This window comes from Rana temporaria, chromosome 2 (assembly GCF_905171775.1).
Source record: "Rana temporaria chromosome 2, aRanTem1.1, whole genome shotgun sequence".
NCBI lineage: Eukaryota > Metazoa > Chordata > Amphibia > Anura > Ranidae > Rana > Rana temporaria.
Window position 1 is genome coordinate 7,282,915 of NC_053490.1, and position 23,619 is coordinate 7,306,533.

Genomic DNA, 23,619 nt, shown 5'->3' on the forward strand with positions numbered 1-23,619 from the left:
CAGACGAGCGCATCCAAGAGATGAAGCCGGGGTCACTACACAGAAAATCAATCCAAGGAAACAACAGGCAGGACGAGGAATAATAGCAAGAAGGAGCTCACAGACAAATGAGAATATTGCTCAGCCAATGGGAGATTATGGAAATTCAGCTGGTTCAGCAGGGATCAGTCACATTTCCATCCATGTGTGGTCACTGCCCGATAAAAGTCACTCGATCAGCGGCTGCAGCCAACAGCTTCATCACTGATCTGTGTATTCTGAGAGCGGAGGAGCGCCCCCCATTGTCAGAATACAATCGTTCAGAGGGGAGGATTTCCCCATCCCCCTCCAATGTGTGGATGGGGGAAGCAGTTCAACTTTTTCACTCAGCCCTAGGGTTGCCACCTCATCCCTTTAAACCCGAACACATATGAATTACACGGGTTCTGAGGCTAATTTTAATGCAGATAAGGCACCAAGTGAGTTTAATTACCACCTTAATAAGCCACAGAACCTGTGTAATCAATATGTGCTCGGGATTAAAGGGATGAGGTGACAACCTGATAAAACTTAACCATGTATGGCCAGCTTTGGAAGCAAAATATATTAATCATCAACTGATCCCCCTGAAGGGGTTAATCTACATATTACCTCCTCTGCCGCCAAATCCTGCATTGTCTTTTCTCTACGTCCTTCCAAATAGAATGTACTGTCTGTATCTGACATCACTTCCTGTCTGTTATCCATAGTCTTCCTGTCTGGGTAGAAGTGAGATCGCCACCTTGTGGAGCTCAGAGGAACTGCAGTTTAGCAGAGTGTGTATGAAGAGGTGGAGCTCCTGAGTGTGTATGAAGAGGTGGAGCTCCTGAGTGTGTATGAAGAGGCGGAGCTCCTGAGTGTGTATGAGGAGGTGGAGCTCCTGAGTGTGTATGAAGAGGCGGAGCTCCTGAGTGTGTATGAAGAGGCGGAGCCCTGAGTGTGTATGAAGAGGTGGAGCTCCTGAGTGTGTATGAAGAGGTGGAGCTCCTGAGTGTGTATGAAGAGGCGGAGCTCCTGAGTGTGTATGAAGAGGCGGGGCTCTGAGTGTGTATGAAGAGGCGGAGCTCTGAGTGTGTATGAAGAGATGGGGCTCTGAGTGTGTATGAAGAGGTGGGGCTCTGAGTGTGTATGAAGAGGCGGATCTCTGAGTGTGTATGAAGAGGCGGAGCTCCTGAGTGTGTATGAAGAGGTGGGGCTCTGAGTGTGTATGAAGAGGTGGGGCTCTGAGTGTGTATGAAGAGGTGGGGCTCTGAGTGTGTATGAAGAGGCGGAGCTCTGAGTGTGTATGAAGAGGTGGGGCTCTGAGTGTGTATGAAGAGGTGGGGCTCTGAGTGTGTATGAAGAGGCGAAGCTCCTGAGTGTGTATGAAGAGGCGGAGCTCCTGAGTGTGTATGAAGAGGCGGAGCTCCTGAGTGTGTATGAAGAGGTGGGGCTCTGAGTGTGTATGAAGAGGTGGGGCTCTGAGTGTGTATGAAGAGGTGGGGCTCTGAGTGTGTATGAAGAGGCGGAGCTCTGAGTGTGTATGAAGAGGCGGAGCTCCTGAGTGTGTATGAGGAGGTGGAGCTCCTGAGTGTGTATGAAGAGGCGGAGCTCCTGAGTGTGTATGAAGAGGCGGAGCCCTGAGTGTGTATGAAGAGGTGGAGCTCCTGAGTGTGTATGAAGAGGTGGAGCTCCTGAGTGTGTATGAGGAGGCGGAGCTCCTGAGTGTGTATGAAAAGGCGGAGCTCTGAGTGTGTATGATGAGGCGGAGCTCCTGGGTGTGTATGAGGAGGCAGAGCCCTGAGTGTGTATGAAGAGGCGGAGCTCCTGAGTGTGTATGAAGAGGCGGGGCTCTGAGTGTGTATGAAGAGGCGGAGCTCTGAGTGTGTATGAAGAGATGGGGCTCTGAGTGTGTATGAAGAGGTGGGGCTCTGAGTGTGTATGAAGAGGCGGATCTCTGAGTGTGTATGAAGAGGCGGAGCTCCTGAGTGTGTATGAAGAGGTGGGGCTCCTGAGTGTGTATGAAGAGGCGAGCACTGAGTGTGTATGAAGAGGCGGAGCTCTGAGTGTGTATGAAGAGGCGGAGCTCCTGAGTGTGTATGAAGAGGCGAGCACTGAGTGTGTATGAAGAGGTGGAGCTCCTGAGTGTGTATGAAGAGGCGGAGCTCTGAGTGTGTATGAAGAGGTGGAGCTCTGAGTGTGTATGAAGAGGTGGGGCTCTGAGTGTGTATGAAGAGGTGGGGCTCTGAGTGTGTATGAAGAGGCGGAGCTCTGAGTGTGTATGAAGAGGTGGGGCTCTGAGTGTGTATGAAGAGGTGGGGCTCTGAGTGTGTATGAAGAGGCGAAGCTCCTGAGTGTGTATGAAGAGGCGGAGCTCCTGAGTGTGTATGAAGAGGCGGAGCTCCTGAGTGTGTATGAAGAGGTGGGGCTCTGAGTGTGTATGAAGAGGTGGGGCTCTGAGTGTGTATGAAGAGGTGGGGCTCTGAGTGTGTATGAAGAGGCGGAGCTCTGAGTGTGTATGAAGAGGTGGGGCTTTGAGTGTGTATGAAGAGGTGGAGCTCCTGAGTGTGTATGAAGAGGTGGGGCTCTGAGTGTGTATGAAGAGGTGGAGCTCCTGAGTGTGTATGAAGAGGCAGAGCTCCTGAGTTTATTTATGAAGAGGCGGAGCTTCTGAGTGTGCATGAAGAGGCGGAGCTCCTGAGTGTGTATGAAGAGGTGGAGCTCCTGAGTGTGTATGAAGAGGCGGAGCACTGAGTGTGTATGAAGAGGTGGAGCTCCTGAGTGTGTATGAAGAGGTGGGGCTCTGAGTGTGTATGAAGAGGTGGAGCTCCTGAGTGTGTATGAAGAGGTGGGGCTCCTGAGTGTGTATGAAGAGGCGGAGCTCTGAGTGTGTATGAAGAGGCGGAGCTCCTGAGTGTGTATGAAGAGGCGGAGCACTGAGTGTGTATGAAGAGGTGGAGCTCCTGAGTGTGTATGAAGAGGTGGAGCTCCTGAGTGTGTATGAAGAGGCGGAGCTCCTGAGTGTGTATGAAGACGTGGAGCACTGAGTGTGTATGAAGAGGTGGGGCTCTGAGTGTGTATGAAGAGGCGGAGCTCCTGAGTGTGTATGAAGAGGCGGATCCCTGAGTGTGTATGAAGAGGCGGATCCCTGAGTGTGTATGAAGAGGCGGAGCTCCTGAGTGTGTATGAAGAGGCGGAGCTCCTGAGTGTGTATGAAGAGGCGGATCTCTGAGTGTGTATGAAGAGGCGGAGCTCTGAGTGTGTATGAAGAGGCGGAGCTCCTGAGTGTGTATGAAGAGGTGGAGCTCCTGAGTGTGTATGAAGAGGTGGGGCTCTGAGTGTGTATGAAGAGGTGGAGCTCCTGAGTGTGTATGAAGAGGCAGAGCTCCTGAGTTTATTTATGAAGAGGCGGAGCTCCTGAGTGTGCATGAAGAGGCGGAGCTCCTGAGTGTGTATGAAGAGGTGGAGCTCCTGAGTGTGTATGAAGAGGCGAGCACTGAGTGTGTATGAAGAGGTGGAGCTCCTGAGTGTGTATGAAGAGGCGGATCCCTGAGTGTGTATGAAGAGGCGGATCCCTGAGTGTGTATGAAGAGGCGGAGCTCCTGAGTGTGTATGAAGAGGCGGATCTCTGAGTGTGTATGAAGAGGCGGAGCTCCTGAGTGTGTATGAAGAGGCGGAGCTCTGAGTGTGTATGAAGAGGTGGAGCTCCTGAGTGTGTATGAAGAGGTGGAGCTCCTGAGTATGTATGAAGAGGCGAGCACTGAGTGTGTATGAAGAGGTGGAGCTCCTGAGTGTGTATGAAGAGGTGGAGCTCCTGAGTGTGTATGAAGAGGCGGAGCTCCTGAGTGTGTATGAAGAGGTGGAGCTCCTGAGTGTGTATGAAGAGGTGGGGCTCTGAGTGTGTATGAAGAGGTGGAGCTCCTGAGTGTGTATGAAGAGGCAGAGCTCCTGAGTTTATTTATGAAGAGGCGGAGCTCCTGAGTGTGCATGAAGAGGCGGAGCTCCTGAGTGTGTATGAAGAGGTGGAGCTCCTGAGTGTGTATGAAGAGGCGAGCACTGAGTGTGTATGAAGAGGTGGAGCTCCTGAGTGTGTATGAAGAGGTGGAGCTCCTGAGTATGTATGAAGAGGCGAGCACTGAGTGTGTATGAAGAGGTGGAGCTCCTGAGTGTGTATGAAGAGGTGGAGCTCCTGAGTGTGTATGAAGAGGTGGGGCTCCTGAGTGTGTATGAAGAGGCGGGGCTCTGAGTGTGTATGAAGAGGCGGAGCTCTGAGTGTGTATGAAGAGGCGGAGCTCCTGAGTGTGTATGAAGAGGCGGGGCTCTGAGTGTGTATGAAGAGGTGGAGCTCCTGAGTGTGTATGAAGAGGCGGAGCTCCTGAGTGTGTATGAAGAGGTGGAGCTCCTGAGTGTGTATGAAGATATGGGGCTCCTGAGTGTGCATGAAGAGGCGGAGCTCTGAGTGTGTATGAAGAGGCGGAGCTCCTGAGTGTGCATGAAGAGGCGGAGCTCTGAGTGTGCATGAAGAGGCGGAGCTCCTGCTGGAACAGCGGTCGGAGGAGGAAGCCGAGTCTAGGAGGGAGACTGACAGAAACCGCAGCAGACTTGCAGGAGTGAGCGAGGAGGATCCATCGGAGGTGAGGAGAGTGTGAAGGATGTTGGTGACTCTGGGAGATGAAAAGCTGGGAGTCATATTGCTCTGGTGAGTGGGGAAGCACTACTAAGGGGGCGCCCTCACCATCACGTGTGTAAGAGGAGGAAGAAGGCGTGGCTACACTACAGCTGACACAGTTTGGAGGATGGAGAACTTTCACACCTTATCAACTTTCCATTGATTGTTTTTTTTAAGAAAATCAGTTTGAAGTAGATGCAAAGTGGAAGCAGTGGACTTGCAGATAACACTATATTGAGCTCAAAATATTGTATGATTGTGTAGCGCCTGTGTACTTTCAGTCCAGGTGTTAAATTTAGAGGGGGATGAGAGAGTTATTTTGCTCTCATCCGGTTGATTCATTTAAATTAGGTTTCTGCCAGGCTGGGCTGTCCTGTGATTCCATTCTGTGTCCCAGAGATACCTTTCCATCTATAGGTGACAGGTGGCGCCAGAGGAGTCCAGGCGGTGGCGCCTTCCTGCCAGCAGCCAATCAGAGGAGTTTCTCCCTCGCGGGGCATGCTGAGGGAGGGTACTTCTGGGGCAGACGCCATTTTGGAGAGTCTTCTGGTGTTCCTGGTTCCAGGTGCGGCACCCACCTTTAGGGTGTGCGCACATCACGGGCCCTGGCGATATGGCCTACCAGGCCGGGGCGCACGTGCTATACGTGGAGGTCTCGGTTCTGGGCCCTCATGGCCCGGGGCAACAGAAGCTATGGAGGGGCCCCAGTAATCGACTGGGTCCCCCACATTTTGAGAGGAAGATCCCAAGCGAGTTGTGCTGTTCGATGGGGAGTCAGTCTGAGGTGAGCCCGGAGGCAGGCGATCCAACAGGGCCTAGACAATCCATCGGGGTCACTGGACACTGGAAAGTTGTGCGTTGCAACTTGTCAGTCAGTGACCCAAAACTAAGGAAAGCTACCTGAGGGAGATTCAGTCAAATTTGCATTTAATGAGAAGGATTCGCTCTATCATCTATGTTTCAGAGCACGGGCCTGTGGCAGGGGTCCCACTCCTATTTCTATCAGAGCTAAGTCTGTGGCAGAGACTTGTTCCTTTTAGGCTCTGTTCACACCTAGGCGTATATACGCCTGAAGCGCGACGCCGCAGCAGCCCCTAATACGCTGGAGGGATGATTTTACATTGCCCTCTATGGAGATGGTTCACATCTCCACGCCGAACGCTGAAACGCCGCACGCCTGAAGCTCAAAACAAGTCCCGGACCCTTTTTTTCAGGCGGCTTCAGCGTTCGGCATAGGAGATGTGGACCTGGGGTAAGGCTGCATTCACAATCGCGCCGTTTTGTCGCCGCAAATCGCGGTACAAAACGCCGCAATTTGTCGCCGCAATTCGCGGGACAAAACGCCGCGATTAGGGCGTAACGTATGTGTTGTGGCGTAAGGCCGCGTAATTCAAATGGGGATGTAGGGGATGTGTTTTATTTAAATGTGTCTTGACCCAGCGTTTTCTACGTTTTGTTTGAACGGCGCATGCGCCGTCCGTAAAATATCCCAGTGTGCATTGCTGTAAATGACGTCGCAAGGACGTCATTGGTTTCGACGTGAACGTAAATTACGTCCAGCCGTATTCGCGAACGACTTACGCAAACAAGGTAAAATTTCAAAACTCGCCGCGGGAACGACGGCCATACTTAACATTAGCTACCCCTCATATAGCAGGGGTAACTATACGCCAGAAAAAGCCGAAACGCAAACGACATAAAAAAAAAGCGGCGCGCGGTCGTTCGTTTCTGAATTGGCGTAAATCCTCATTTGCATATTCCTTGCGTAAAAATACGGAAGCGCCACCTAGCGGCCAGCCTGGAATTGCAGCCTAAGATCCGACGGTGTAAAACACTTACACCTGGCGGATCTTAGGGATATCTATGCGTAACTGATTCTCTGAATCAGTCGCATAGATACGACCGTCGGAACTCAGAGATACGGTCGTATCTCTTTCTGAATCCGGCCCAGTATGTGGGGGGGGGGGGGGGGGGGGAATGAAATGATAATTAAAGGTTGGGATTAGGGAAGAGTTATGTAAAATTTTACACGGGAATGATCAGCGCCCCTCCAGAGACACTATGATGAGTCTCACAATAGGAGTCTGAAAGGGACTGGATTGGGGGGGATGAGATGGTGACCCCGGAGGGGGGAATTTTATCAAAGAAACATCCTGCAAATCACCGGAGTATCTGCAGCCGGGACCCTGGCGGTGGATTAGTACTTTTGCTTTATTGGGGAGACGCGGCACCCCGAGATGTCGGTGGGGTGCGTCTGTGCGGACAGAGGCTGATCACCTTCATTAATGCGGTAAGAAACGTTTCTTTAATGCTTCTTGCTGCAGTCCACGTACAGGCGCCCTTCATTCTCTCAGTCGTGTGCTGCACTTTTCCGACCAAAGAGTAATTCTTGAGCAAAGTATCTTTTAAAGTGGACTTGTCGTCCCTGTTTCTGCCGGGTTGACGTCTATGTTTTATGTTGGTTTGAATGTGACTATTTCAGGTGTATGTCTGTAGGTGGCGGGTGGACAGTATCTTCTCTTCAGGGGTCCTGGGCCGGTGACGCAAGATGGCGTGTCTCGGGGTAGAGATGTCTATATGTGAATGCACATATGGATATGTCTGGTCTGAAGAGAGGGGTCTAAATGAGGTTACGGTTAGTCACAGAAGTGAAGCTCTGGGCTCTGCGAGGTGTCAAAATAGGCTGTTGATTAGGATGAGGTGGTTTGGTAATGAAGTAAACCCGGTAATACCCTTCACAGCTTACTTGTATTTAATCAGTGGCGGCTGGTGCTCAAATTTTTTTGGGGGGGCGCAAACGAAAAAAAAAATTGCAGCCTCACTGTGCCCATCGAATGCAGCCACTGTGCCATGCCATCAAACGCAGTCACTGTGCCATCAATTGTCACCACTGTGCCAGGCCATCAAACGCAGCCACTGTGCCATGCCATCAAACACAGCCACTGTGCCCTTTAATTGTCGCCGCTGTGCCCTTTATTTGTCCCCACTGTGCCTATTGTCGCCACTGTACCCATTGATGTCGCCGCTGTGCCCTGTAAAGTTCCCCTTTTCCCCCCCCGCCCCGCCCGGCACTTACCTTTACTGGAGTCAGCCATCCACGTCCCTCTATGTCTTCTACCGCCCTCGATGACTGACAGACGTCTCAGCCAATCAGGTTACCGGTAGCCAGAATAGGCCAACCTGATTGGCTGAGACGCCTGTCAGTCTTATACAAGGACCGCATCCCTAGTGCGTTCCTTGTATAAGCTTCCGGGACCCGAGGCACTTCCGTACAGCCAACCAGCTGCCGTTATTCAGATGGCCGGACATGAGCGCCGGCCATCTGAATAGAACAGCGGCAGCGGCGATAATAACATAGATTCGTACAATGCATGAATCTATGTTATTAGACTCGGTGGCGGTGAGAGCCAGAGGGGGCGGCACTCCAGCGCCCTCTATAGACGAACCGCCACTGTATTTAATGTGTGTACAGATGAAGAGCTCTGTGAACACGTTAAATATCTTTTTTTATATATTTATATCGGGGTTAGGGGTAATTGACGCTTTACAGACAGAGAGGCTGAAATGGTTATATTTTATCTGTGTGTATTGTTTTATTGTTTGTTTCTGTCGTCAGCTACAGTTCTTTAAAGTTGAAATGCATCTAATTTCCAGCTCTGTAAAGTTCATTTCAAGGAACAGTCTGTGTGTTCTCCTGTTCCTTTTGCTGCCAGCTAAAAATCCCCCCCCCCCCTTGTCTGTGGCTTCCTGACTCTTTGGTGTTACAAAAAAAAAAAAAAAACCCTATTGACAAGCTTGGAATATCAGGTTTCTCTGTGTCTGTAGACAGGGGCCAGATTCTCATACATTAACGTTGCTCCTGGGCAGCGTAATGTATGTGCTATACGCTACACCGCCGCAGGTTTACAGGTTTACATCCTGATTCTCAGAACACTTACCTGTAAACTTGCGGCGGTGTATCGTTAATTCGCTCGGCGCAAGCCCGCCCCATTCAAATGGGGCGGGCACCATTTAAATTAGGCGCGCTCCCGCGCCGAGCGTACTGCGCATGCTCCGTCGGGTAAATTACCCGACGTGCATTGCGCTAAATGACGTCGCCCCGACGTCATTTGCTTAGACAAATAGAAAAAGACTGTGAAGTCTGAGACTAGGAGAAAGTGGACTTTGTAGGCACCAGATTTTTTAAAAAAGATATAAATAATTTTAATTTGAACAGTACATTAGCACAAAAAACACTGAACAATTGCTCAATTTGATAATGAGAAAAAGAAGAACAACACAAAATACAATGTGATACACAAATAACTCAATTCCTGTCCCTTTCTGAAAGACACCGCTGATAGCCACAGGGCTAGATGTAAAAATTACACAATAAGCGCTGGGTGGCGTTGTAGACTTCAAGAGATGGTGCAGGATGAGTTTGGATAAAAGTGGGGATCAGCTCAACATGTTTCGCGACGTTGTCGCTTCTTCGGGAGCTTCGAGAAACGGTGTTTAGTAACTTTGAAGAGTGCTCAGCAGCGTCCAGAGTTAAATATATGATCAGACCAACTACCTTAGTCAGATGAAATGAGATACCAAGGGTCATAACCACACTGACCATGCACCGCCGGGCAGGTTTGAACCAGTTGGGGTATCTTGAAAGAGGTATAAGGGCCTAGGCATTCAGAGGACAATTCCAGGAGCTGGAAAAGGGGAACGCCCTTAGAGAGAAAATACTGGGACAACAGAAGGTAAAGGGTCCATGTGAATCCCCTCCTAACTTGATAATAAAGGACTGGATAACAAGTCAATTCACAAAAATTGCCACAAGATGGCAGCGTTGAGCGTTAGGCTGGAACGAGGAGTGAGGAAACCCCCACAGTGGAACAGCAATCAGCCAATGCTTGACTAGCAGATGGAACGATCTTGGGCAGTGAAATGGCGTGTAGGCCCCCTGGACGTCCGTCCTGGCTGGCATTCAACAAAGAGCAACGTTTACGTAAATGGCGTCCAGCGCCATTCACGGATGTCTTACGCAAACGACGTATTTTTTTAAAACTTCGACGCGGGAACGACGGCCGTAGTTAACATTGGTTGCCCCTGCTAATAGCAGGGGCAACCTTACGCGTCGCGTACGCTACGGAAACGACGTAAATTCTCAGCGTCGGACGCGCGTAGGTTCGGGAATCTCGCGTACTTACCTCATTTGCATAGACGACAGGGAAAACGACGATGCGACACCTAGCGGCGGGAAAAAAAATTACTTTTAAGATCTGACAGCGTAACAGCCTTACGCATGTCAGATCTAATGGTTATCTATGCGCAACTGATTCTGAGAATCAGTCGCATAGATACCCGGGGCCAGATGAGGAGTTACGACGGCGCTAATGGTGTTGTGCCGTCGTAACGCCTTTGAGAATCTGTCCCTAGGAGTAGCTTGGTCAACCATGCGTCTGCTGGCTGTTAGAAGCCAAGGGAAAAAAGAAATGCATAGGAGACAGGTTTTTAAAAAGACAGACTGGTGTATTGCAACTGTTTCTTTGTTAGATAAATTTATGTGAGTTTTAAATGTTTCACGTTCACAGCAACTGATAGTATTGAGGCATAAGAAGGATTTTTAGTAACTCACAGTGCTTGCCTTTGTAGCTTGTTTTCTTCCGCTGAGCTTTATTTGGCTGTTCAATGGTGGCTAGCCTTTACTGATTTTTATCATTTTATCGGTTAGATTGTGTGATCTATTTAGCATTGAGTTCCAGGCCAACCTCCCCTTTTGCCACTTAAACGCCCCTGCCACCTTAGCTGAGACCGCCTCGCATGACCTACCTACCTACCCTGATGGTGGTATGTGACTCATGACCTGATACATAAAGGGCTTTTTGCCTGTTATACTGTTATAATGTGGTGCCCACGGGCTGTGCGGTTATTGCCCCTTCAAGACCATGCCTGCTGTCCATCTATGGACTGGTGCCCCCCCGGCTGGTGGAAGCATGGGCCCCGCCCGGATGCTGTTCTCTGCTGGAGGCCTTGCTCCAACTTGCCCCGTCCTGCCCCAACCCCATGCGCTCAGTATTGCACTATCCCCTGTGAACGCAGATGGTGTCCTCTCCTGCCCGCTGCCCATTGCCCATACCGGATTCTGTGCTCTGCGGCCCACCGGCCCTTCTTCTCTTCTTCCTCTTGTCCAATGGGGGGAATCATGACATGTCGTTGGACAAGCAAGGAAGGAAGAGAATGATGCAGACCTACCTATTCCTACCCTGGATGAACATGATTGTTCTGAACTCATGCAGGTAGAATCCGTTCATTTGTTGTCCTGTGTGCCCTGACCCCAATGCCTTGACTCACCTTGTATGTTGATGGCTCTATGGGGTAACTGAGGTGGTAGAGAGTGAGTAAGGCCTTGCGTTCACTGCTACAGTTACAAAAGAAATATGAAAGGTTCTGGGTACCACATTTAAAAAAAAAAAATCACATACCATACCACCCTCAAGCATAGTGTACGGTATTTCCCCAAGGGGGGGGGGCATTTATTATCCTCTTTTTAAATCTTGTTTGAGACAGTCTCTAGGTTAGGTTGTTATAATCTATGACAGTTGCAATTACAGTCTGGAACTTTGAGAAATTATGTGACCGCTCTTGGAAAATAATTAACTAATATCCGTGTACGAGTTTTTTCTCGCATTTCTGATGTAGGTACCGATATTCACTGTATACTCCCTGGGTGATGGTTGAGAGGTTCCTTCGAAAAACATTCTCTGGAGATGAGATATGATGGACTGTGCCACCCACATCAGAATGAAACTATATATCTTTTTTCATATACGTGTGATTGGGACCACTGGGAATTTGTGGGTTGGAATATAGTTGATATATGTGTGATATAGGCCCTGACATATATAGAGGGGTCCCAAGGGTGGTCTCGGATGAGTTTAAAGCAAGAGACCAAGTAACTAAAGGTTTTGAGTCCCATAATCACTGCAATATATTTCATAGGATAATTAGTTAATTAATGTCAGAGTGTAAAGAAGTTCTTTAACCACCTGAGGCCCGCGCTATAGCTGAATGACGGCTACAGCGCGGACCTGAAAATCCAACAGGACGTCAATTGACGTCCGCCCCTTTCCTCGTTTCCCGAGCGTGCATCGGGGAAACTGTGTGCTGGCCGTGTCCCTTGGACACAGCCAATCCCAGATCACCGTGAACAGCCAATCTGAGTGGCTGTTTGGTAGGCGATCTGTGCGGCCAATGAGAGATGATCTCATATGTAAACACATGAGATCATTTCTCATTGCCGGCTCTCCCAGAGACAGCGTCCTGTCAGGGAGAGAGGAGACCGATCTGTGTCTCTTGTACATAGGGACACAGATCAGTCACCTCCCCCAGTCACCCCCCTTCCCCCACAGTTAGAACACTATGCAGGGTACACATTTAACCCCTTACTCACCCCCTAGTGTTAACCCCTTCAATGCCAGTCACATTTATACAGTAATTAGTGCATATTTATAGCATTGATCGCAGTATAAATGTGAATGGTGCCAAAAATGTGTCAAAAGTGTCCGAAGGGTCCGCCATAATGTCGCAGTCCCAATAAAAATCGCAGATCGCCGCCATTACTAGAAAAAAAAAAATTCTGTCCCCTATTTTGTAGGCGCTATAACTTTTGCGCAAACCAGTCGCTTATTGCAATTTTTTTTTACCAAAAATATGTAGAAGAATACGTATTGGCCTAGACTGAGAAAAAAGTTTTTTTTTTTTAAAAAAAATTGGGATATTTATTATAGCAACAAGTAAAAAATATTGTATTTTTTTTTCAAAATTGTCGTTCTTTTTTGTTTATAGCGCAAAAAATAAAAACCGCAGAGGTGATCAAATACCACCAAAAGAAAGCTCTACTTATGGGGAAAAAAGGACGTCAATTTTGTTTGGGAGCCACGTCGCACGACCGCGCAATTCTCAGTTAAAGCGACGCAGTGCCGGAAGCTGAAATTTCACCTGGGCAGGAGGGGGGTATATGTGCCCAGTAAGCAAGTGGTTAATGAGAAAATTAAGTTTAATATTGCCTGTAAATGTTTATGAATATGTTGGCCTAAACAACTGAAAATGTGTTATTATATGTCATTCAAAGCACAAACATGGGATCAGAACATAGTTTTAAGAGAAAATTATTGATTAAGATTGTGTAAAGAGTTGTTTAAAATAATCAGATAATGGTAAACAACATGGTATTTAGTATTTAACAGAAAATCCTACAGATCTGGTTGCAAGAATTAATAATAAGTTGAGGATTGAGCAATGTTTACAACAGATTCTAAGCTTGGGTTTGGTTGTTAAATTAAGGTAGTAGATTGTTCTAATTTCCTTAAGGTTCCCCAGGAAAAATATTAAAATATGAAAGTTATGTTCAATCTAAAAAAAAAATATAAAAATAGTAAAAACAAAACAAAAACAAACAAGTGTTACAAGTCTTTGTAATCTGATATTTCTGATTAAAAGTGGAGATCTTGGTTGGGAAGAAGAGTTTCTCGTGAAAATGGCCAATTCACAGTTTATTAGGCTGGAGCTAGTCTGTGAATTTCACGAGTTTGTCTTCTAAACGATCTTTTGTCGCTGCTGTAGTCAAGAAATGTCATATTATAATGTAATGTACATGATTTTTGGCAGATGTACAAACTAAATATGTTTAAAAGTTTTTAAAAAAAGGGGTTAAAAATGAGAAAAACTATAAAATTTGATTGTAGTCACATTGTATGGTGTATGGCATATAAAGGTTGTACGATCTGTTCAAAGCAGTAAGATTCGGTTTAAATAGCCAGCAGATGTCTCTCTCTCTCTCTCTCTCTCTCTCTCTCTCTCTCTCTCTCTCTCTCTCTGGAGACCAGGGAACAAAAGGCTCTCTCTCCTCTAGCAGAGACGCAGATCAAGTTACACAGCCTGACACGCTGAATGTTGGGCCGCGTACACACGGTCGCTCCAAACCGATGAGAATGGTCCGACGGACCGTTTTCATTGGTTCACCGCTGAAGTGGTCTGATGTGCGTACACACCATCAGTTCAAAAACCGATCGGGTCAGAACGCGGTGACGTAAAACACACGATGTGCTGAAAAAAACGAAGTTCAATGCTTCCAAGCATGCGTCGACTTGATTATGAGCATGCGCGGGTTTTGAACCGATGCTTTTGTGTACTAACCATCGGTTTGGACCTATCGGGCAGCGGTCCATCGGTTCGATTTTAAAGAAAGTTCTAAAATTTTTGACCGAAGGACAACGGACCGATGGGCCGTACACACGGTCGGTTTGGACCAATGAAACTGGACTTCAGTCCGTTTTCATCGGTTTGGACCAACCGTGTGTACGCGGCCTCGGTGTTGAAACCAGAGAACATGTGACTTTCTAAGTGTTTCTCTCTTTCTTTCTCTCTCTTTTTTTTCCTTCTCTCTTTCTCTCTCTCTCTCTCTCTCTCTTTTTTTCTCTATTTCTCTCTCTCTCTCTCATATTTTTATTAAAATGTGGGTTTTTGCACCATTTGTTTTGAAGAACATCTTACTTTAAGGGTGTTGTTTTAAGGAGAATGGGAATTGTCAGTATACGCAGCTTTGATTAAGCTCTGTCTAGTGACAACTGAATGTTAAAAAGAAAGGTTGTTAAAATAGTGTAATTATAGATACAATGGGCCAAATCCACAAAGCAGATGAGCCGACTTAACTCGAGATTTCTAATTTTACTCCGCGCGTATCTTTGCGCCCGATCCTCAAAACGAAAAATCCGTTTTTTCCGTCCTACCTAAAATAATTACTCCGGCGCATCCTCTGACGCAAATTACGCTAGTCACGCCGCTTTATTTGATAGGCAAAGATGCAAATGAGGGAGATAGGGCGATCCTCAAAATTAAGTGTGTGCGCCGTAGATTACGCCCTGTGCGCCGTAGATTACGCCCTGTACGCACCTGTTAGTTTTCTGGAGCAAAATTAGACTTTATAAAAGCAGCCCTAATTTTACACCAGCCCTGTAAAGGTCTGCTGAAGCAACACCATTGAGGAAGAGCTGCCAACACTTCTTTGCTGGACTTCATTCTGACTGCCAAAATGCCCGGCCCATCCATGATTATAACGGCACTCGCAACTTTACAGGCGCAGAGAAGGAGGAGGGCACAGAGGAGGAGGGCACAGGAGAGGGTATACCGCCCACGCCAAGATCTCTTTGGCATGACTGCGTCTGAGGTCATTGGCAACTTCAGATTTAACCAGGAAGCCATCCTGGAATTAACCAGGATCCTGCAGGATGATCTGAACACCCCAACCCAACGATCCCATGCCCTGCCAGCTCACATTAAAGTTATGGCCACCCTGCATTTTCTGGCCACTGGGTCTTTTCAAAGAACATGTGGAGGTCTGGCTGGGATGGTACAGTCCTCGATGAGCAGGTGTGTGCACCAGGTTGTCCCTGCAATACTGAGATGCATGGGCAGTCAATTTGAAAAGCCCACCCAGGAGGACCAGCGAATGAAGAGCATGGCCGACTTTTATCAGATTGCCCGATTCCCACGGACCATCGGGGCCATTGACTGTACCCATGTGGCACTACAGCCCCCCCATGATACAGAGCACCTGTTCAGGAATCGCAAAAACTGGCATTCCATAAATGTGCAGGTAATCGTAGATGCCCATGGCCTCATCTGGCATGTCTGTGCCAAATTTCCGGGTTCGTGCCATGACAGCTATATCTTCAGGCAGACCAACATATCACGTGAATTGGAGCTGAACGTGTATGGAGACAGCTGGCTGGTTGGTGAGTGACATGGGTGTCAGGTATGACTGTCCCCCCCATGATGCAGACATCACAAGGGGCACATGCATGACTAATATCCTCCTGTCTTTTCCCTTCCAGGTGACTCTAGATATGCCCTGGGACCTCACATGATGACCCCCTTCAGGAACCCCCAAACCCCAGGAGAGCAACGCTACAACAAGGCTCATATTCGCACCCGGGCAGTAGTGGAGCGCACATTTGGGCTGCTGAAGTCCCGCTTCAGATGCCTGGATAAGTCTGGGGGTACACTGTTGTATTCCCCAGACTTTGTGTGCCAAATAATAGGGGCTTGTTGTATTCTTCACAACTTTGCAATGAGAAGGGGACTGGAGATTAACTTACGTGCTGACCTGACCCCCCACCCAGGCAATCCCCCCCTAGCCCACTCTACCCGGTCTACTGAGGGCACAGTAGCCAGGAGACGCCTCGCAGAAGGCATCTTTTCACAGTAAATGGCCATAAATCATGTCACAATGATATTATTTGTTTTCACTGCAAACGCACATGAATTATGTCACAATGAGAATGTTGCTTTGCACAGTAAACGTACATGAATAATGACACATTGAGAATGTTTTTGTCTCTGGAAACGCACATGATTTATGTCACAATGAGAATGCATGAATGCACACCACTGTGGTCCCTAGCACAGACACATCACATGCACATCGAATTGGATTAGATCCAAGTACCCCCCCCCCTTTGGTACTTGGGAGCAGTAACGCCACGCCACGGCTCCAATTATGTCACTGTGCATTCATACACCATTCAGGAACCTAGGATCACTTCTCCCTGGTCCTGGGGATCCCTTCTCCACCAAAACTGAGGGTGACACCCTTATTTTGTCAGGAATGCCACCCCCCCCCACATTCACACATCATTCACACACATAAACCAAATCATAAGTACAGTATAATAAACAAAATTATAAAACGAAAAAAAAAAAAAAGTACCCCTGGTATTTAAGTCCGGCGGCGAGTGCTCCGTCTGGGCTGCCCACGGGCAGGGGCACGGCCACGGGCACCTGGAGGATCTTCATGGGGGGGGAGCAGGGGAGGGAGTATCTTCATGGGGGGGAGCAGTGGAGGGAGTATCTTCATGGGGGGGGGAGCAGGGGAGGGAGGAGCCTCCCCTGATGTCTGACCTCCGGCTGGCCTGCCCTCCAAGGCCACTGCTATCCTGTTCAGGCAGACAGTGATGGCAGCCGTATTGGCCTGGCCAGCCCGGGTGTTGTCCTGCACAGCCCGGGTGTTGTCCTGCACAGCCCGGGTGAGGGCAGTCACCTTCTGGGCCACGCCTGTTGTGGCGGTATGCAGGGACCACAAACAGGTGATGACACCCAATGAATTGGTGGCCACATCACTGAGTGACTCCCTCATTACATCCAGGCTGTGCTCCATCTTGGCCATAGTTTTTTTGATGTCACCCAGACTGCGGGTCTGCTGGGCATTGTCCCTCAGCAGACTGGCCGGCATATGCTCAGACCCCCCCCTGGTCTCCTGGGTCGCCATCCTGCCTGCCCCTGAGGCTTGTGGCCAGGGAGGAGGGGATAGAGTGACCCTTGTGGGTTGCGGCATGTTGTGGGAGGGGCTACCCCTGATGGTGGCCTGACTGGTGCCAGCCTCTGGGGGAGCCTCAAGGCTAGCCTCAAGGGTATCGTCAAATGTCATGAGATCAGTGGCAATAATGATTTCCCGGCCAATCTGGAGATCTTCTTCTTCCTCCCCCTCATCCTCCTCCCCCTCAGCCTCCTCATGAGGGGAGGTTTGGCCACTCCCCTCCCCTGGGGACTCCTCAGCAGCCTCCTGTCTTTGGGGTGGTGCAGCAGCCTGGCCTGATGGCCCAGCAATCTCCTGGTCATCTGTGGAAGACACCAAACAATCACAGGTTTGAGGATCCACACACTTGGCACATGTTCCCTTCCCCCACCCACACATGCTAATCACCAACTAGAAAAAAAAAAACCTTACCTGGCCTCACAGGAACATCAGACTGATAACCAGGCAGGCCCACCACCTGCTCTGGCTCGAAACACCGGGCCACTGCCCATTCCTCCTCAGTCAGCCGGATGGGGCATGGTCCCCCTCCTCCAGTGCCCCTCCTATGCGCAGTGAGCTTGGTCACCTTATTACGGACCACGCTCCTCAGATCATTGATCTTTTTCTTAATGCCAGCGGGGGTCCTCGTCTCCCCTCCCCCCGCCGCATTTATGTGATCTGTAATTTTGGCATAGATCCTCTTCCTTTGGGACGGGGAGGTGTTCCGGCTATCAGGCCCATGTAAATATCTTCCATATTGGATGATATACCTGGCAAGGATTTGCTTTTCAACATGGGAAAAATTCAGCTTCCTGCGTTTGGGAGCCATCACAAACACCACACAGCAACAAGAAAACAAACAAAAATACACACCAAACAAATACACACAGACGCAGACAGCTACTACAAAGTCAAATACAAACACACAAAAACCAAACACAAAATCCAAGCAGAAAAAAAAAAATAAACTTAGCAGAAACAATCCAACAAAAAATACACTTATCACAAACAAACAACAACTACTATCTACTACTCCTCCAACACTTCTCTATCACACACAACTTACCAACAAACACTGACAAACTAAGAGCAGAAGCAAATTGCTCATGGAAGGGAACACAGGGAAATACTTTTGCAAATGAAGTGTGTTTGACTGGGGCTAGTTAAGCACAGGGCGATCCTCAAACTAAGTACACTTGGCCTTTTACCTATCTCACTGATTGCGCCAAGCAAAGTTCTGCACATGCGCAGTGAGCAGCAGATTCCTGCGCGCATGCGCAGTACGGCCGGACCTTCATTTGCATGGGGTCACGGCTCATTACAATGAAGCACGCCCACTTCCTTCCCACTTGCCATAACCCCGCCTTACGCCTCCGAATTTAGGTTACGGCTGGCGCAATTTTGTGCGCAAATGCGCTGTGGATACGGTACTTACGACACCAACTTAGGGCGCTGTAACTTAAATGATATAAGTTTTAAAAAACTTATTTTGCGCCGCTGGCTGTGGATTTGGCCCAATATGAACAGATGGTGCAGTGTGATAGAGCCACAGTGAATCAAAGTCACTTTCCAGGCTTCGGATTGACGAATGTGTTTATTGGGAAGGAATATTGTGCTTTTATAACTGGATCCATGTAGGAGTACAATGAAACTTTCCGTATGTTCGTCCATACTAAAGACTGAACCAAGGGCTGCTATGTTTCTTTAAACAGTCATGTGACAAGAGTACATGTTGTTCAGTTGATCATGCTGTATGATTGGTTCTGAAAACTAGTGTCATTCAATATGAATAAGTTTCTTTAGGAAATAACATTTTTAGGAAAAGGCCCAATATAAAATTAATGTTCTTCTTCAAAATTAAAATGCTTATGATTGAAAGTATAGTAAGAAGAAAAATACAGTAATCTGGTGAAACTGATGCTTTATGAAATTTATTTTTAGTAATGGGGATAAAGAAGGTTCCAATGGGAATGTAGATTGGATTAATTATATTTGCTATGATCAACAGAGGTTTGTTAACTATAAACAGGGATGCACGCCAAGGTATAATTGAACAATTAGAGGCCACTTCACAAATGATTTTGTAAAACATATGGCCCTAGCGAACAAGGGGGGTGTATGTAAAATGTTACTTGGGGACAGTACTGATAAAATAGTAATTTTAAGGGGGGACTGTGATGGAAGTACTAAAATGAATATTTTTGTGTTATGGTTACTTTCCTCCTGAGCTACTCAAATGTTACATATGTATGTGTGAAAATATGTTACAATGCTGTTAGTTTCCTTAAAAGACATTATAGGGTTAAAATCTTGGCTCAGGAGATGGATTGAGTGAAGATAGCTGGCCCTTCTACTGCACTCCTAAGCTCCTCATTCTCCAACCCCTCCCTCCTACTGCATTCCTAAATGGCTTCACTTCAAAGCCCTCTCCATCGAGAAAAACAAATATGGCGATTGTGGAAGGAACTTTTATGCCTGTATGACACGTAGACTGTTTGTGCTATGAAGAGCCCTATACCATAAATGGACTTACAAGGAGAATGTGTGCCGTGTACAAAGAACAGACGTCACAGGGGGCGTGTAATAAGAGACCACCATGTATAGACTGACCTATCAAATGTGCTTATGTGTGTGATGTCATTTTGTCTATAAGGCTATGGAATAAATGGGTTTGGCCTTCTCTTTGGTTGAACGCTGAGGATGTACATTTTTTAGTCTCTCTGGTTTGCATGTTTCACTATTATGATTTGGGTCAACAGCAGAAATGGGGTTAGCCCTGAGGTTGTATCAGGGGTCAATCTACTTCACCTCGACTTTGTGCGGTGAGATCTGAATGATGGGTGCAGCTACAGGCATCATTCAGATATCACCATCGACTTTGGAACACTTTACCAACCTTCATTCGGTTGGAGGAGAACCACTTGGCCTTTAGGAGAAAGATCAAAACCCACCTCTTCTGAGCTCAAAGGAGAAATGGTCAAATAAGCGCCCAGAGGCGATTCAGTTCGCATGTGTAGCGCTATATAAGTTTTTCACTCACTCACTATCTTCTGCCGGCGATTCTGTGCATGATAATAACGATCATAGCGGCAGTTCCACCGCTTGATCGTTCTTATAGGCAGCGGGAGGGGACGTCGTCCCCCCTCCCGCCGCCATCCGCTGTTTCCCCGGGCTCTCCCGTGCCATCGGGGTCCCGGAGAACAAATCGGCCGGCGCCGGCTCACGACGAGATAGAGATTTCCGGTGGTCACCAGTCATCTCTATGACCGTCAGAGGCCCGGCGCGACGTTGTGACATCACGCCCGGGTACCCGGAAGTAAACAAAGCCGCAATCGCGGCTGTTGGCATGTGATCGGTGAATTATTTTTTCCCAATCTCATGCTTTCCAGCCTGGAGGAGAGATGTGGGGTCTTATTGACCCCACATCTCCATAAAGAGGACCTGTCACAGTGATTCATATTACAAGGGATGTTTACATTCCTTGTAATAGGAATAGAAGTGATCAAAAAAATTAAAATGTAAAATAAGTGTAAAAATAAAAAAAATTAAGTAAAGTAAAATAAAAAATAAATTTTTTTTTTTTTTTTTAAAATGCCCCTGTCCCCAGTAGCTCGCATTCAGAAGTGAACACGCATGTAAGTACAACCCACATATGTAAACGCCGCTCGAACCCCACATGTGAGGTATCACCGCGTGCGTTGGAGCGTGTGCAACAATTCTAACACTAGACCTCCTTTGTACCTCGAAAATAGTAACCTGTAAAAAAAAATCAAGCGTCGCCTATGGAGATTTTTAAGTAGCAAAGTTTGGCGCCATTCCATGAGTGTGCGCAATTTTAAAGCGTGATATGTTAGGTATCTATTTACTCGGCGTAACATCATCTTTCACATTATACAAAAAAATTGGGCTAACTTTCCGGTTTTGTTATTTTTTTAATTCATGAAACCATTTTTTCCCCCCAAAAAAGGCGTTTGAAAAATGATTGTGCAAATACTGTGCGAGGGGAAAAAAAGTTGCAATGACCGCCATTTTATTCCCTAGTGTGTCTGCTCAAAAAATAATATATATATATATATATATATATATATATATGTGTATATATATATATATATATATATATATGTGTATGTTTGGGGGTTCTGATTAATTTTCTAGCACAAAAATTATGATTTTTACATGAAAGAGAGAAGTGCCAGAATAGGCCCGGTGGAGAAATGGTTAAAAATACTTCCCTTCTGAACCTTATTGCAAAGTGCACAGTCTATTTGCCTTTAGTATATCAACCCTAATGTGTGTTTTTAAACCCGAGGCCGCTAGGCAATAGACAAATTGGTCAGAAATAACAGCCTACGTATAGTACCAGTAAAACTATATATATATATATATATATATATATATATATATATATATATATATATATATAGTCCTGATCAAAAGTTTAAGACCATTTTTCATCGAAAATCATATTTTACATTGTTGGATCTTAACAAGGTTCCAAGTAGAGCTTCAACATGCAACAAGAAGAAATGAGAGTGAGACAAAACATTTTTTGAGCATTCAATTAATTGCAAATAACGAATTAACTGAAACAGGCTGTTTTTCAGCTGATCAAAAGGCCAAATCTGTGCAAAGATGTGGATTCATTGTCATTTCTGTCAGGTTGTGATGATGGCAAAGGCACCGACGTTCGGCTTCTTTCGGCTACTCGTGACGCAATGTATGCGACTGTCGGAAGCCTGTCAATCAAATAGGAACGCCCAGTCCCGAAGACCATACCCGGAAGCGTCGGAGAAGATCTATCTCTAAAACGGTAAGTACTGCTTCGATTTAAAAAAACCCACCAGAATCCCCTTGACAAAATGAGCCTCAATCTAATGTTAATGGTTTTTCGGGTGAACTCCCGCTTTAAGGCCCTTACTGGTGCTGACTCCAGCCCCATAACCATCAGACGGCATCTGAGACTGAAGGGCTTGAAAAACAAAAAACGTCTTCAAAAACCTTGTCTCCTTGAACGTCACAGAACTGCTCGTTTGGACTTTGCAAGAAGAGAGCACCAAACATGGGACATTCAAAGGTGAAAGAAAGTTTTATTCTCTGATGAGAAAAAATGTAACCTTGATGGTCCTGAAGGTTTCCAACGTTACTGGCATGACAAGCAGATCCCACCTGAGATGTTTTCTACGTGCCACAGTGGAGGGGGCGCCATAATGGTCTGGGGTGCTTTTTTCCTTCAGTGGAACAATGGAGCTTCAGGAAGTGCAGGGGCGTCAAACGGCCGCTGGCTATGTCCAGATGTTGCAGAGAGCATTCCTCATGACTGAGGGCCCTCGTCTGTGTGGTAACGACAACAGGACAACGCTACAGTACACAATGCCCGCAGGACAAGGGACTTCTTCCAGGAGAAGAACATCACTCTTTTGGCCCATCCTGCGTGTTCCCCTGATCTAAATCCAATTGAGAACCTTTGGGGATGGATGGCAAGGGAAGTTTACAAAAATGGACAACAGTTCCAGACAGTAGATGGCCTTCGTGCGTCTGTCTTCACCACTCGGAGAAATGTTCCCACTCCACACCTCATGGAAACGCGAGGCATCAAGCATGCCGAAACAAATTTTTGAAGTAATCAACAATAACGGCGGAGCTACTCATTAATTAGTTCATGTTTGGAAGTTGGATTTCTGTTTTGGGAGGGTTTCGTTTTTTTTTGGAGGTGTGGTCCTAAACTTTTTGATCAGTTGAAAAACAGCCAGTTTCAGTTTATTCGTTGTTTTCATTAAATTGAATGCCCAAAAAACGTTTTGTCTCGCTCTCATTTCTTCTTGTTGCATGTTGAAGCTCTACTTGGAACCTTGTTAAGATCCAACAATGTAAAATATGATTTTTTGCCATTTTTCAAGTGGTCTTAAACTTTTGATCAGGACTGTGTATGTATGTATGTATGTGTGTGTATATATATATATAAACACTGTATATATAAAATGAAAAATCACTAAACCCCTGCACAACCGCACTTCACCAGTAGATGTCCCCAAAAGCTCATTGTTCTCATCGTGCAAAAATGGATATACAGTAGATCTAAACTCAATGGCCCGGATTCAGCTAGATTTGCGCATTTATTACGGAGGCGCAGGGCAACGATTTTGCCCTGCGCCCCCGCAATTTTTTTGCGCTGCCCTCGATTCACGGAGCAGAAGCTCCGTAAATTGCACGGGCGCGCCGGCAAAATGCAAAATTTAAATGATCCCGTAGGGGGCGGGAATCATTTAAACTAGGCGCGTTCCCGCGCCGATTGTAGAGCGCATGCTCCGTCGGGAAACTTTCCCGACGTGCATTGCGGCAAATGACGTCGCAAGGACGTCATTTGCTTCAAAGTGAACGTGAATGGTGTCCAGCGCCATTCACGAATCACTTACGCAAAGTACGTTAAATTCAAATTTCGCGACGCGGGAACGACGGGTATACGTAACATTGGCTGCCCCTGCTATTAGCAGGGGCAGCCTTACGCAAAAACCGCCGTACGGAAACGACGTAAATTGCGTACGCAGGGCTCGCGCAACGTTGTGAATCAGTGGTAGTATGCAATTTGCATACTACACGCTGATCACAATGGGAGCGCCCCCTAGCG